Source organism: Lathyrus oleraceus, chromosome 7 (genome assembly GCF_024323335.1).
Source record: "Lathyrus oleraceus cultivar Zhongwan6 chromosome 7, CAAS_Psat_ZW6_1.0, whole genome shotgun sequence".
Lineage (NCBI taxonomy): Eukaryota > Viridiplantae > Streptophyta > Magnoliopsida > Fabales > Fabaceae > Lathyrus > Lathyrus oleraceus.
This window is the reverse complement of record NC_066585.1, coordinates 259,358,488-259,374,576: the sequence shown is the minus strand read 5'-3', so window position 1 is coordinate 259,374,576 and position 16,089 is coordinate 259,358,488. Positions and strand designations below refer to the sequence as shown.

The 16,089-nt window shown below is 39.7% G+C and overlaps 1 non-coding gene across 1 annotated transcript; it reads left to right on the top strand.

Annotated features, from left to right (window-relative positions):
* Positions 1–15,719: 15,719 nt before the first annotated feature.
* On the top strand, positions 15,720–15,826 carry LOC127108583 (small nucleolar RNA R71). The gene has a single exon (XR_007796110.1). It is a non-coding gene; the product is annotated as a small nucleolar RNA R71 (small nucleolar RNA).
* The last annotated feature ends 263 nt before the right edge of the window (positions 15,827–16,089 follow it).

Sequence of the window (16,089 nt, the reverse complement as noted above, 5' to 3'; positions counted from 1 at the left end):
TTAGGGATGGGTAGGTGGGTTGATTATGCGTGCATAGAAAGGTTAAATCAGCAAGGCGGAGCATCCATTCTATACCTTGAAGTAATCCTAATTGTTGTAAACAAGTTGAATCAGGATACCTGGTAGAGGTGATACATCGTTGTTGGAAATGCTCGAACTGCTCCCTTTGATAATTATCATCTTCGGATCGGAAGATGATATTTCCGAAATTTTGATTTCCCGCCATACTGATGAATGAGTTGGAAGAAGTAATTAGGAAAGAAAAGAAATATATTTGATTGTATAGAATAGTTGTGATGTAGGAAGAAAGGTATGATGGGTATTTATAGGAAAAAAATTTGAAGTTGGAAAGGGAGTGGTTGAAAAGTAAATAAATGTGGGTAAATGTGAATAAATGGGGAAGGTAAAAAGTTGAAGAGGTGTAACGGTCGTCTCCAACGGCTTTGTAACGTTCACCTAGTCAGAAAGGTGTTACGCTCGTTACAGGGGCATGACGGGCGTCACAAGCACTTGGCGTGACGTCCGTGATAGGTTGTGTGACGCTCGTCACACAGTCTTATTGGCATGGTTTTTGCTTGCGTTCTTCATAATGATTTTGGTAATTTATTTTTATTATTTATTTTGTTTTGCTTCAGATTATTTTATTCTGCTATTTAATTTTCCCCTGCATGCTATTCTACTTTGTATAATAGTGCATAAATATATTATATTTTTAATAATTTATGTAGGCAGCAACAGTAGAGAGCATTTTTGATAGATATTGCATAATTCATAATAAAATAGGATAATTCAATAGCTTCGTAAAATAATCATAATGTAACATTGGAAAAGAAAAAAAAACAAAAATACGAAAGAGAAACAAATGCGAACATAATTTGAAATAACATTTAATAATAATCTAACTAGAACTAAATAACTAAGAAAAACAACTTCTATCCATCTGCACGATCTCTGGCCGGAGGAGCAAAGGAGTTAACACGGTATAGCAACTCGTGAAACTGATTTGTCATACTGTTCATGTATCCCAGAAATTCGTGTCTCATGTTAGCGAACTCTTCTCTGAGGGTGTCTTGTTCTGACATCAAAGCTTCAATGGCGGTGTTATAATCAGTTCCGGGCATATGATGTCTAAGGTCGGGTATTGCCGATTCTTCGGTCTGAACAGGTTGAGGAGAGGATCAATATCATAATAACCAGATGGTGTCTGAGGGTCTGATTCAGCATAAGGAATCTGGTCATCACAAATCTCATAGTCCTGGATGGATTCAGTGGATCTAGCAGGAGAGGGGGTTTCGTTCAGATTGTAGAGCCAGTTATTGCGGTTATGAACACTAGTCCTAGGATCGGGCATGGTGAATAGGCAAAGAACTTGGTTATTAATTATAAGCTCAAACTCGTCAGATCCTAGGTTTGCTATAAACATAGTGTTGAAGAGGAAAGGTATACTCATAGTAGTAATGCCACAAAAAGGGCTTAAGTCAAGCATAGGCTGACGTAATCCGATAGCATTACCAATCATGTTTATCAAACCGCCTATTCGAATTGGTGCTCTTTCATCTTGGATAAGGTGGTCTAAATTTACCAACATAAAAGTGGCACCGTTTACTGGACGGTTATGGGAAGCACAAAATATGATGAAGAGTTCATCACGTGAAACTGTGGTACTATTTGGCTTCTTCCCAAATAAGGTGTGGGTCAGGATCTTATGGAAATAACGAAAGGCCGGATTATGTATGTTTCCAGAGAGAAACTCATGTTCCTCGGGATCGTCATTTCCAGTCAAGTTACTCCAAAAGTGTTCAAGTTCTCTATATTCAAAAAGTTCTTCTTGACTCACTGTGAATGTGTCAAAGGAGGTAGGGAAACCTAAAAGGTTGGTAAAGTCTTGAATATTAAATTGTTACTCCATGTTAAACATTCTGAACTGGATGAAACCTCTGCTTATTCCTTTCCCATGACTGGGTAGATAGATCAGGGAGCTAAGGAATTCTAGTGTTAGTCTCCGGTAAGTGACAAATTGTCTTCGGATAGGAGCGGTTTCCCACCCAATCTGATTCAACAAATACAGGACACTTTGTCTTAGTCCAAGGGCAGTCATTGCCCAGTCATCAGCATACAGACTAGGTAGCATCTCTCTCGTGGCTAGTTCCTCAAACTTTTGTTTCTGAGCTGTTCCTCTGAATTTGATACCCATACGATCAATTTGTCCCATCAGGTTAGTGTTAGCTAGAGAAAAGAAAAACAAGAGTTTTAGTCAGGATTTGGCCAAATGCCGAAAGAAGAAGAGAATTTTTTTTGATAAATAAAGATAAATTAAGAATGAATACTAAACAAAAATTAAAAGAATAATTAAGGAAGAAATAAAAAATTAATAATAGAAATAAAATAAAATATTTGTGGGTTGTCTCCCACTAAGCGCTTTGTTTAATGTCGCAAGCTCGACATAAAAACTATCAATTATAATCTATAAGTTCTGGAGGCATTTCGTCTAAGTGCAAGACTTGCGAATCTTCATTGTTTTCTGCATAGTGATAATGTTTTAGACGTTGCCCGTTTACGGTAAATGGTTCCATAGATTTGCCTTTAATTTCTACTGCTCCACTGGGAAAAACATTGGTGATTTGAAAAGGTTCTGACCATCTAGATCGTAGTTTTCCCGGAAATAACTTTAGCCTAGAGTTAAATAAAAGGACTGTATCGCCTTGTTTGAAGATTTTCCTTGATATGCGCTTGTCATGCCATTGTTTTGTTCTTTCTTTGTAGATTCTGGCATTTTCGTAAGCGTCTCTTCTGAGCTCCTCTAATTCGCTTAAATCAAGGATTCTCTTTTCGTCGGCTGCTTTATAGTTTAAATTTAGATTTTTAATAGCCCAATAGGCTTTATGTTCTAATTCTACCGGGAGGTGACAGGATTTTCCATAAATGAGCTTAAATGGGGTTGTCCCTATGGGAGTTTTGTAAGCAGTTCGGTAAGCCCATAAAGCTTCTGGTAATTTCAATGACCAGTCTTTCCTTGAAGTGGCGACTGTTTTCTCTAATATCTGTTTGATTTCTCTGTTAGACACCTCCACTTGCCCACTGGTTTGAGGGTGGTAAGGTGTCGCTACTCTATGTCTTACGCCATACTTAAACAGTAGTTTTTCGAGTACCTTGGATATGAAATGCGATCCACCATCACTGACTACTATTCTTGGGACACCAAACCTTGGAAATATTATATTCTTAAAGAGTCTAGTTACTACTCGTGTGTCGTTTGTTGGAGAAGCTTTAGCTTCAATCCATTTTGATACGTAGTCAACTGCCACGAGTATGTATTTGTTACCGAAAGAGGATGGAAAAGGTCCCATGAAGTCTATTCCCCACACGTCGAAAATCTCTACTTCCAAAACGCCCTTTTGTGGCATCTCGTCACGTCTAGATATGTTTCCTGTGCGTTGACATCTGTCACATTTCTTAATAGCTGCATGTACATCCTTCCATATATTTGGCCAATAAAAACCGGCTTGTAGGATTTTAGAGCAGGTCTTGGATGTACTTGCGTGTCCACCATAAGGAGCGGAGTGACAGTGTTGGATTATATTTTCTACCTCTTCTTCGGGTATACACCGATGGAAAATACCATCGGGGCCTCTTTTAAAAAGTAAGGGGTCATCCCAGTAATAGTGTTTTATGTCATAGAAGAATCGTTTCTTCTGCTGGTAGGATAAGGTAGGTGGAACTATTCCGGCAGCTAAATAATTGACGAGGTCAGCGTACCACGGTGTAACAGATATAGCTAAGGTGGTTTCTACCTGTTTATCAGCGTTATTTTCTTCCAAAGTAGCTATAAGTTTATCGTACGAGAAATCATCGTTAATCGATGTTCTTTCCGGTTCAAGGTTCTCAAGTATCGAGAGGTGATCTGCTACTACGTTTTCAGTTCCTTTCTTGTCTTTGATTTCCAAATCGAACTCTGGTAGCAAAAGGATCCACCTTAGGAGTCTAGGTTTAGCATCCTTTTTTGTTAAGAGGTATTTGATAGCAGCGTGGTCAGTGTAGATGATTATTTTGGCTCCGACCAAGTAAGAACGAAATTTATCTAGCGCAAACACTACTGCTAGAAGTTCTTTCTCGGTTGTGGCGTAACTCATTTGTGCTTCATCCAGAGTTCTACTTGCGTAATATATAACGTGAAGCTTTTTATCCTTTCGTTGCCCTAAAACAGCACCTACAACGTAATCACTGGCATCACACATTATTTCGAATGGTTCGTTCCAATCTGGTGTCTGCATTATGGGTGTGGAGATCAGTGCTTGTTTAAGCGTTTGAAATGCTTCTAAACATCTATTATCGAATATGAATTCAGCATCTTTCATTAATAGCCCGGTTAAAGGTTTAGTTATTTTAGAGAAGTCTTTAATGAATCGTCGGTAAAAACCGGCATGTCCTAAGAAGCTTCATACTTCTCTCACAGTTTTCGGGGGTTGAAGATTTTCGATTACCTCTATTTTAGCTTTATCTACTTCAATTCCTCTGTTCGAGATGATGTGTCCTAAAACAATTCCTTCTTGTACCATAAAGTGACATTTTTCCCAATTAAGTACTAGGTTTACTTTCACACATCGCTCTAGAACTCTTTCTAGGTTTTCAAGGCATTCTTCAAAGCTTTGTCCGCATACGGAAAAGTCATCCATAAATACTTCCATGATGTTTTCTAGAAAATCGGCGAATATTGCCATCATGCACCTTTGGAAGGTTGCAGGAGCATTACACAAGCCAAACGGCATTCGTCTATAAGCGAAGGTACCAAAAGGACACGTGAACGTTGTCTTTTCTTGGTCATCAGGGTGAATCGGTATTTGAAAGAAGCCTGAGTAACCGTCTAGATAGCAGAAATGAGAATGTTTTGCTAATCGTTCTAACATCTGGTCGATGAATGGTAAAGGGAAATGATCTTTTCGGGTTGCTTTGTTTAGTTTCCTATAGTCAATGCACATTCTCCATCCCGATTCGATTCGTTTGGTTATAGTTTCTCCTTTTTCATTTTCAATGACTGTTATACCTCATTTCTTTGGTACTACGTATACAGGACTAACCCATTTGCTATCAGATATAGGGTATATGATACCTGCCTCTATTAACTTGGTTATTTCCTTCTTCACTACCTCACTCAGGATCGGGTTTAGTCTCCTCTGGTGTTCCCTAGAAGTTTTACAGTCTTCTTCTAGCATGATGCGGTGCATACAAATAGAAGGACTTATTCCTTTAATATCGGTGATGTTGTATCCTAGTGCGGTCGGATATTTTCTTAAGATATGCAGGAGTTTTTCTGTTTCGAGTCTTCCTAGGTCAGCATTAACTATCACTGGTCGTTCAAGTTCTAAGTCTAGGAATTCATATCTCAGATTTTTGGGAAGTGTTTTCAGGTCTAAGGTTGGTTTCTTAAGGCATTGTGTAGGGTCCGGTGTTATTGCTAAACATTGGTTAAGTTTGTCTTCTACAAGATAGTCAGATGATTTGTCTTTTTCTAACTCCGTTTCTTTTATGCATTCATCGATGATATCCATGAAGTAACATGTATCTTCTATTGCAGGTGCTTTCAAAAATTGGGAAAGAATGAACTCAATTTTCTCTTCTCCTACCTCGAAAGTGAGTCGTCCTCGTTTTACGTCTATGATCGCACTGGCTGTTGCTGTAACACCCTTCTAAAATACCCCAATAATTAATTAATTCAACAAAATATAAATCAGAGTAGATATGCAATTTAAGGGTGTCACACTTGACACTTCACACCATTCACCATAATAACTTGTCATGCTCATTTATTAATCAAAATAAAACATTGCACAATACGCAGCGAATAGAATTCTAACAACATACAAACCATGTAACACATTACATGTAAAGTTGTTCAACAACCAAAATGAAAACAAAGTAAAACATCCCGTCCCGATGTTACATCTACCAGAGCATGACCCACTAAGGAACTACACTAGACTCCAAGCACTAGCTTCTACTCAATCACTGCTCGTTACCTGAAACATAGTTGTAAGGGTGAGTTCCTCAGTCGATATAATAAGCATTATAAAATATCATGTAATGCTAAGTAAATTAACACATTTCATCACCCTAATCATATCACACATTCAGCAACGGCAACATCAATTCATACTCATACTCAACACAACACAAAACACACGTATAATATTGGAATACATCCATTCATATTATACGCCATACATACATTATGCAATGAGACTCCATGCATGCGGTACCGACTATTCGTGAACACATAGTTCAACCTCACCGATCAAATCCAGATACGGCTACCAAGCTCACTAGTCCCACTCATTTGAGACCTAGTGACTCACTCACTAATTCCTCACCATGGGAATTAGCTACCACCCCAAGGGCTATGCTATGCACGCTAAATCACCTAGCATGCAAACATCAACAACAATCCACAATAACTCACTCACTAATTCCTCACCATGGGAATTAGCTACCACCATAAAGGCCATACTATGCACGCTAAATCACCTAGCATGCAACCAACAACAATAATCCACAATGGACATATGCTCACACTCTAAGTCATAAACAGTCCATCCACAATTGCATACATAATAGATATATTCACAACATTATGCATACCATCATACATCATCAGCATATTTATCACAGAAGCATATCATATCATGCCAAATAATAAATCACAGTATTAGCACACTCTACTAATACCTATACTGCTCAAAACAACGGGAAATAATCCCTACTATATCATACACCAATATAGGCCAATCATCAAATATGTCCACAATATTTAAATATCAAATTTTCCACTTTTCCAACAGTGTTAACCGGTTAACGCCCTGGGTTAACCGGTTAACGCAACACAGAACACGCTTCCTGGCACATTTTAACAGTGTTAACCGGTTAACGCCCTGGGTTAACCGGTTAACGCAAGACAGACAACAATTTCTCATAATTCATAACAGTGTTAACCGGTTAACACCCTGGGTTAACCGGTTAACGCAGAACAAAAATTAATTTTTCTAAATCATAACAGTGTTAACCGGTTAACACCCTGGGTTAACCGGTTAACGCAAGACAGAAAGCTGTTCCTGCGCTAACACGAACAGAATGCAGAATTACCCGCATTTTCCGCCGTCGGAGGACTTTCGGACCTCCGATTTCGATTCCGTAAACGGCTACACGTCCAGAAAATCACAACTCATCCAAATATAGATTTAATCACAGTTTTTAACGAAATTTGATCATCAAAATTTGCAACATTCATCATCCAAATTAGGGTCAATTCAATGGCTTATTACTACCCATTACATGTTAACCCATAATACCCATTAAACGACGATAAACCCCCCTTACCTGAGTTAATCCGGCAAATCCTTTAGCTTCAAGCTTTTCCCTTCTTCAACCCTTGTTCTCTTGCTCTTCCTCTTTGCCCTTTTCTCACTTTCTGTCGCTTCTCTGGTTTTCACGCGAAAAAACCCTTTTTACCAAATGGAACTCTTTATATATATATTCCAACTTTATTATTCCAATAATAATAATTCCAAATAATATTCCAATAATAATCCAATTATTTAATTAAATTAATAAATATACTATTAACTTAATTTAAATAATTATCATATTTTATCGGGGTGTTACAACTCTCCCCCACTAAAAGAGTTTTCGTCCTCGAAAACATACCTCAAGCGAACAACTTTGGATAAGACTCCTTCATCTGACTCTCAAGTTCCCAAGTCACATTGCCACCTGCTGGTCCTCCCCAAGCTACCTTTACCAAAGCAATCTCTTTACCCCGTAACTGCTTCAACTCTCGATCCTCGATCCTCATAGGTGATGTTTCAACAGTCAGGTTATCTCTCACCTGTACATCATCTACTTTGACCACATGCGATGGATCAGGAATGTACCTCCTCAACTGAGACACATGAAAAACCTCATGCAAATTCGCAAGTGACGGCGGTAAAGCGATACGATAGGCTACCTCCCCTATCCTCTCCAAAATCTGATAAGGACCAATAAATCGAGGTGTCAACTTCTTCGACTTCAAAGCTCGACCAACCCCCGTTATCGGAGTAACACGAAGAAACACATGGTCTCCCTCTTGAAACTCAAGTGACTTCCTCCTCTTGTCGTGATAACTCTTCTGACGACTCTGAGCAATCCTCATCTTCTCTTGAATCATCTTAATCTTTTCCGTAGTTTGTTGAACAATCTCCGGTCCAACCACAACACTCTCACCAGACTCATACCAACATAAAGGTGTCCGACATCTCCTACCATACAAAGCTTCAAACGGTGCCATACCAATGCTCGAATGAAAACTATTGTTGTAGGTAAACTCAATCAAAGGTAAATAACAATCCCAAGCACCTCCCTTTTCCAAAACACAAGCCCTCAAAAGATCCTCCAGTGACTGAATCGTCCTCTCAGTCTGACCATCAGTCTGCGGATGATATGCAGAACTCAATCTCAGCTTAGTTCCCAAAGCCCTCTGCAAACCTTCCCAGAACTTCGATGTAAATCTAGGATCTCTGTCCGAAACAATACTCGACGGAATACCATGCAAACTTACAATTTTCTCAATATACAACTCAGCTAATCTCTCTAACGGATAATCCATTCTGATCGGAATGAAATGAGCCGATTTTGTCAATCTGTCAACAATCACCCAAATAGCTTCAAAATTCTTAATTGTCCTCGGTAAACCAGAAACAAAATCCATACTAATACTATCCCACTTCCACTCTGGAATAGCCAACGGTTGCATTAGCCCAGACGGCTTCTGATGCTCAATCTTTGACTTCTGACAAGTCAAACAAGAATAAACAAAACTCGCAATTTCTCTTTTCATTCCCGGCCACCAAAATAACTTTTTCAAATCATGATACATCTTCGTAGCCCCAGGATGAATACTCAGGCCACTACGATGTCCTTCCTCAAGAATACTCTTCTTAAGTTCGGTAACATCCGGAATACACACCCGATTACCAAATTTTAAAACACCATTCTCATCAACTCTGAATTCACCACTTTGACCTTGATTCACTAGAGTCAACTTATCAACCAAAAGCACATCGGATTTCTGACCCTCTCTAATCTCATCCAGAATACCACTCGTTAACTTCAACATTCCCAATTTAACACTATTGTGAGTACTCTCACACACCAAACTCAAGTCTCTAAATTGCTCAATTAAATCCAATTCCTTAACCATTAACATAGACATATGCAATGATTTCCGACTCAATGCATCAGCCACTACGTTTGCTTTACCCGGATGGTAATTCAAACCAAAGTCATAATCCTTCAGAAACTCTAACCATCTCCTCTGTCTCATATTCAGCTCTTTCTGATCAAACAAATACTTTAAACTTTTATGGTCACAGAAAACCTCAAATCTTGACCCGTACAAGTAATGCCTCCATAACTTCAGAACAAACACCACAGCTGCCAACTCTAAATCGTGTGTCGGATAGTTCCTCTCATGAACCTTCAGTTGTCTCGAAGCATAAGCTACAACCTGCTTATTCTGCATCAAAACACCACCCAAACCCAACAATGAAGCATCACAGTAAACCTCAAATGGTTCCGATGGACTTGGTAATATCAGAATAGGAGCAGTAGTTAACCTTCTCTTTAACTCTTGGAAACCTTCTTCACATTTTGATTCCCAAACAAACGCTTGCCCCTTTCTAGTCAACATCGTCAACGGTAACGCCAACTTAGAAAATCCCTCAATGAATTTCCTATAATAACCTGCCAGTCCAATAAAACTCCTTATCTCAGAAACTGACTTTGGAGCTTCCCACTTAGATACCGCTTCTATCTTAGAAGGATCAACAGCAACACCACCTCTTGAAACCACATGACCAAGAAAACTAACCTCTTCTAACCAAAATTCACACTTGGACAGTTTAGCAAATAACTTCTTTTCTCGTAGAACTCCTAAAACCACTCTCAAATGTTCAGCATGCTCCTCTTCAGATTTCGAATACACCAAAATATCGTCAATAAACACCACAACAAACTTTTCTAGGTACGGATGGAAAATCCTATTCATATACTCCATAAATACCCCAGGCGCATTAGTCACACCAAAAGGCATTACAGAATACTCATAATGTCCATACCTTGTTCTGAAAGCAGTCTTCTGAATATCCTCCGTTTTCACACGTATCTGATGATATCCCGATCTCAAATCTATTTTGCTGAACACACTCGCACCAACCAACTGATCCATCAAATCATCAATCCTCGGCAAAGGATACCGATTCTTGATCGTTACTTTATTCAGTTGCCTGTAGTCCACACACAACCTCATAGTACCTTCTTTCTTCTTAACCAATAACACTGGTGCGCCCCACGGTGACACACTCGGACGAATAAATTTCTTATCCAACAGATCTTCCAGCTGACTCTTCAATTCAGTTAACTCAACAGCAGACATACGGTACGGAGCCATCGATATCGGCCTAGTACCAGGTACCAAATCAATCGAGAACTCAACTTCACGCTCTGGCGGTACTTCATTCACTTCTTCAGGAAACACATCAGGAAAATCACACACCAAGGCTAGATCGCAAATCACCAGTTTATCTTTAGCCTCTAAAGTCGCTAACAGCATAAACAACTCTGCCCCGTCTGCTACTGCCTCATTCACCTGCCTTGCTGATAGAAACAAACTCTTTCCTTCCTCAATCTCAGGAAAGATCACAGTCTTATCAAAACAGTTGATATAAACTCGGTTAAACACCAACCAGTTCATACCCAGGATAACATCAATCTGCACTAGTGGGAGACACACGAGGTCCATCCCAAAGTCTCTACCAAAAATACTCAAGGGACAATTTAAACAAACTGAAGTAGTAGTCACTGAACCCTTCGCAGGAGTATCAATCACCATACTCCCATGCATCTCAGATATCTCTAATTTAAGTTTCACAGCACAATCCAAAGATATAAAGGAATGAGTCGCACCTGTGTCAATAATAGCTACAAGAGGAAAGCTATTAATATAACACGTACCTCGGATCAAACGATCGTCTGCAGAAGTCTCAGAACCCGATAAAGCAAAGACCTTGCCTCCCGACTGGTTCTCTTTCTTCGGCTTAGGACATTGTGGACTGATATGACCCACCTCTCCACAGTTGAAACAAGTCATAGTCTTCAACCGGCACTCTGCAGCCAAGTGACCACCTTTGCCACACTTGTAACACTTCTTCTCAACACTGGTACACTCGTGGATACGATGTCCAGCCTGACCACATCTGTAACACTTAGCAGGGGCACTGGAGTCTCCCCCACTAGGTCTCTTCATCCCACTCTGTCTCTGGAAACCCTTGCCAGCTGCATACGGTTTCCCACGGTCATTCTGATTCTTGCCTTTCCTATCAACCCTCTGCTGATAGCTCTCCGCTCTGGCCTTGGTATCCTGTTCAAAAATCCTGCAGCAGTCAACCAAGTCAGAAAACACTCTAATCCGCTGATACCCAATAGCCTGCTTGATCTCGGGACGTAACCCGTTCTCAAACTTCACACATTTTGAAAATTCCCCAGTAGCCTCATCATAGGGAGTGTAATACTTCGACAGCTCTGTGAACTTAGCAGCATACTCAGTAACAGACCGATTGCCCTGCTTCAATTCTAAGAACTCTATCTCTTTCTTTCCTCTGACATCCTCTGGAAAGTACTTCCTCAGGAATCTCTCTCTGAACACCGCCCAAGTGATCTCAGCACCCCCAGCAGCTTCCAACTCAGTGCGGGTAGCAACCCACCAATCATCTGCTTCCTCTGACAGCATATGCGTACCGAACCTGACCTTCTGGTTATCAGCACACTCAGTCACTCGGAAGATCCTCTCGATCTCCTTCAACCACTTCTGAGCACCATCTGGATCGTATGCTCCCTTGAACATTGGAGGATTGTTCTTCTGGAACTCACTCAGTTGACGAGCAGCTCCCAGTCCCACAACATTCGGATTTCCTCCAAGTACTCCAGCTAGTATACCCAGAGCCTCAGCAATCGCAGCATCGTCTCTACCTCTTCCAGCCATCTCTATTCTGAAAACCCAACAAGCTAAAACAATAAGTACTGATAGGGTTACACAACACCTATCACGTACAGGGAAACAGAATAATTACGACTCGACTCGACCGCCTATGCTCTGATACCACTAATGTAACACCCTTCTAAAATACTCCAATAATTAATTAATTCAACAAAATATAAATCAGAGTAGATATGCAATTTAAGGGTGTCACACTTGACACTTCACATCATTCACCATAATAACTTGTCATGCTCATTTATTAATCAAAATAAAACATTGCACAATACGCAGCGGATAGAATTCTAACAACATACAAACCATGTAACACATTACATGTAAAGTTGTTCAACAACCAAAATGAAAACAAAGTAAAACATCCCGTCCCGATGTTACATCTACCAGAGCATGACCCACTAAGGAACTACACTAGACTCCAAGCACTAGCTTCTACTCAATCACTGCTCGTTACCTGAAACATAGTTGTAAGGGTGAGTTCCTCAGTCGATATAATAAGCATTATAAAATATCATGTAATGCTAAGTAAATTAACACATTTCATCACCCTAATCATATCACACATTCAGCAACGGCAACATCAATTCATACTCATACTCAACACAACACAAAACACACGTATAATATTGGAATACATCCATTCATATTATACGCCATACATACATTATGCAATGAGACTCCATGCATGCGGTACCGACTATTCGTGAACACATAGTTCAACCCCACCGATCAAATCCAGATACGGCTACCAAGCTCACTAGTCCCACTCATTTGAGACCTAGTGACTCACTCACTAATTCCTCACCATGGGAATTAGCTACCACCCCAAGGGCTATGCTATGCACGCTAAATCACCTAGCATGCAAACATCAACAACAATCCACAATAACTCACTCACTAATTCCTCACCATGGGAATTAGCTACCACCATAAAGGCCATACTATGCACGCTAAATCACCTAGCATGCAACCAACAACAATAATCCACAATGGACATATGCTCACACTCTAAGTCATAAACAGTCCATCCACAATTGCATACATAATAGATATATTCACAACTTTATGCATACCATCATACATCATCAGCATATTTATCACAGAAGCATATCATATCATGCCAAATAATAAATCACAGTATTAGCACACTCTACTAATACCTATACTGCTCAAAACAACGGGAAATAATCCCTACTATATCATACACCAATATAGGCCAATCATCAAATATGTCCACAATATTTAAATATCAAATTTTCCACTTTTCCAACAGTGTTAACCGGTTAACGCCCTGGGTTAACCGGTTAACGCAACACAGAACACGCTTCCTGGCACATTTTAACAGTGTTAACCGGTTAACGCCATGGGTTAACCGATTAACGCAAGACAGACAGCAATTTCTCATAATTCATAACAGTGTTAACCGGTTAACACCCTGGGTTAACCGGTTAACGCAGAACAGAAATTAATTTTTCTAAATCATAACAGTGTTAACCGGTTAACACCCTGCGTTAACCGGTTAACGCAAGACAGAAAGCTGTTCTTGCGCTAACACGAACAGAATGCAGAATTACCCGCATTTTCCGCCGTCGGAGGACTTTCGGACCTCCGATTTCGATTCCGTAAACGGCTACACGTCCAGAAAATCACAACTCATCCAAATATAGATTTAATCACAGTTTTTAACGAAATTTGATCATCAAAATTTGCAACATTCATCATCCAAATTAGGGTCAATTCAATGGCTTATTACTACCCATTACATGTTAACCCGTAATACCCATTAAACGACGATAAACCCCCCTTACCTGAGTTAATCAGGCAAATCCTTTAGCTTCAAGCTTTTCCCTTCTTCAACCCTTGTTCTCTTGCTCTTCCTCTTTGCCCTTTTCTCACTTTCTGTCGCTTCTCTGGTTTTCACGCGAAAAAACCCTTTTTACCAAATGGAACTCTTTATATATATATTCCAACATTATTATTCCAATAATAATAATTCCAAATAATATTCCAATAATAATCCAATTATTTAATTAAATTAATAAATATACTATTAACTTAATTTAAATAATTATCATATTTTATCGGGGTGTTACAGTTGCTAAGAACGGTCTTCCTAGTATAATGGGTGTAACTTCATCTTCTCTAATATCCATAATTATAAAATCAGTTGGAATGTAGACTTGACCTATGCGCACTGGAACGTTTTCAAGAATTCCTACAGGATATTTAACGGAACGATCTGCTAGTTGCACAGACATTTTAGTTGGTCTTAATTCTCCCATTTCAAGTCTCTTGCATATGGTTAAAGGCATAACACGAATACCGGCTCCTAAATCGCATAAGGCTTTGTCAATGAAATTTTTTCCTATGTGACAGGGTATAGACAAACTACCTGGGTCATTAAGTTTAGGAGGCATATTCTGGATTATAGCGCTACATTCAGCGGTGAGTGTAACGGTTTCGCTATCTTCAAGTTTCCGTTTATTAGAAAGAATTTCTTTTAAAAACTTGGCATATGAGGGCATCTGCGTAATATCTTCTGTAAACGGAATTGTGACGTTTAATTGTTTTAGTAGGTCAACAAATTTTTTGAATTGGCCCGCATCTTTGGTTTTAATAAGCCTTTAAGGGTAAGGGATAGGTGGTTTATAAGGTGGTGGAGGTACATAAGGTTCCTTCTTTTCTACGGTTTCCTTATTACTCTCTTCCTTTTCCTTAGGTTCACTTTCCTCCTCAGTTGACTTTTTAGAGTTTTGGTTTTCTATCCTTGGGTCAGACGGTCCTTCCACTTCCGTTCCACTTCTCAGTATAATTGCATGAGCGTGGCTTCTTGGGTTAGGTTGGGGTTGGCCAGGAAATGTACCAGTTGGGGCAGCAGTAGGCGCTTGTTGTTGAGCTACTTGTGAAATTTGTGTTTCCAGCATTTTGTTATGAGTAGCCAGGGCATCTACTTTACTTACTAGTTGTTTAATTTGTTCGCCAGTGTGTACATTCTGGTTTAAGAAATCTTTATTGGTTTGCTGTTGAGAGGCTATAAAATTTTCCATCATGATTTCCAAGTTGGATTTCCTAGGGGCGTTATTGTTAGGTGTAGATGGGATCGACTTCTGATATCCCGGAGGTATAGCTGGGGCTTGATTTGGAGATTGTCCAGGTGTGTATAAAGCATTATTACTCTTATATGAAAAATTTGGGATGATTCTTCCAATTTGAGTTATAGGTATGCGAGTAGGGGCTTCCTTGAGCATAGTTTACTTGCTCCGCTTGGATTCCTGTTAGAAGTTGACAATCTGCAGGAGTGTGACCTTGGATTCCACAGACTTCGCAATTCTGAGTTATGGCAACCACGGTGGCTGGAGGTGATACATTTAAACTTTCAATTTTCTGGACCAGAGCATCCACTTTTGCATTAACATGATCAAGGTTACTTATCTCGTACATGCCAGTTTTCGTTTGAGGTTTTTCTACCATTGTTTGTTCGCTTCCCCACTGATAGTGGTTTTGAGCCATGCTTTCGATAAGTTGGTAAGCATCAGCATAAGGTTTGTTCATTAGTGCACCACCTGCGGCGGCGTCTATTGTTAACCTCGTGTTGTACAGGAGACCATTATAGAAGGTATGAATTACTAACCAGTCTTCTAAACCATGGTGTGGACAAAGTCTCGTCATGTCTTTGTATCTTTCCCATGCTTCGAAAAGAGACTCGTTATCTTTCTGTTTAAATCCATTTATCTGGGCTCTTAACATAGCTGTTTTGCTCGGCGGAAAATATCGAGCAAGAAAAACTTTCTTCAACTCGTTCCATGTGGTGAATGAGTTGGAAGGAAGAGATTGAAGCCATCTTCTAGCGCTATCTCTTAACGAGAAAGGAAAAAGACGAAGTCGAATTGCCTCTGAAGTGACACCGTTAGCTTTAACAGTATCAACGTATTGGACAAATACGGATAAATGAAGGTTTGGATCCTCGGTAGGATTTCCAGAGAATTGGTTCTGTTGCACTGCCTGCAACA